The following is a 1,436-nucleotide window of genomic DNA, read 5'->3' on the forward strand; positions in this document are numbered from 1 at the left end:
CTCTTCCAATCGCTTCCAGGCAGTCCTTGCATGTCTGTGCGTGTGTGCTATTTGGACGTTTTGACAAAATGTATATAGATGCACACATTATGTTTGGCGTTGTGTGTGCATAGTCAGTGTACATGGGAATGGAATAAGTAGTCCTATAGAATTTTACAACAGATTTACTGACTCTTCGTCCGAATATATGTACACTTTTGCCTCGACATATGAGACATTCAAACTGCATGTAGTTTAATTTCAGTTGCTGTTCAGGTAAATTTTATTCCATACATTAATTTTGTTCGCCAAAAAGGATTAAGAGAAACTCACTCAAAAAAAAGACTTGTCATTTATTTCATCTATTGACAGTAATTACGAAACTGTTATAAACGATTTCTTATATTTAAGATAATCTCCTACAAGACTATACACATTATGATGGCCAAAAGCCGTATTGCATATATCACTTGCATAACAGCTAGTATTATTGCCTTGTTATCCATGGCTGCGACCTTCACCCACTCCAGCAGAAAGACGTCTATAATAATCACTTTATTATCAGTTCAAAAAAGCTGCCGGGATGCGGTAATGTTGATGTGGCGTGATTGTAGCTGTAAATATACACATTCTTCTGTTCTTTGACTGCAATGTTGCAGAGGGCAGTGAGAGGCAAGTGAATGTGGGTGGGAATTGGAGGGGAAGGAGGGCGAGGGAGAGGCGGAAAGAAATGAAGGAATAGAGGAGAGGGAGAAGGATGAATGGGGATTTGGGAGCACCCACACCGAGCTTGCTGAAGCGTACGAGTTCCGAAATGACATTGGTATTGGTGATAACACTTCGGTGATATAGAGTTAACACGAGTTGGGAGATGATCAAAAGGGAGAAAGAGAAAGACATAACGATTAAAAAATAAAGAATAAGTAGAAGTCGAGGAAAAGAATAGGAAATATTATGCGTATTCGGCAACTATGAAGGATAAAAAACGAGTCTACATTTCCACTGGCTTTTGGTGGCTAGGTACGTATGTCACGTGTGAGGTCCCTCCCTCATTACGGCATGGTACACATAGCTGCCATGACGGTGCCACAGACAACAACATGAGCCTGGACAAACTTTGGGCGTATTGTACTTTTTTTTAAACCACCGTTTATAATGTAGGAAATAGTGAACGAGTCTCATTATCAAGAAAAAAAAAACATGTACAATTCCGGTTCGTCTAACTGAACGTAGTCTCTATAAATGCACTTTTTTCTCATCTACTTATCATTCACAATTAATCTATTCTAAACCGATATTTCACTAATATACACGCTCCAACGAAAGAACTAGCAACTCGCTCTCGATCTTCTCTTCGGTATTTAAAAAAAATCTAAATTGAAATAAAAACCCAAGCCTAAATATCCTTCCCTGTTAAAAACTGTATGAAAATCACGACTGAACGCTACGGTAGCATT

This window comes from Penaeus monodon, chromosome 2 (assembly GCF_015228065.2).
Source record: "Penaeus monodon isolate SGIC_2016 chromosome 2, NSTDA_Pmon_1, whole genome shotgun sequence".
Lineage (NCBI taxonomy): Eukaryota > Metazoa > Arthropoda > Malacostraca > Decapoda > Penaeidae > Penaeus > Penaeus monodon.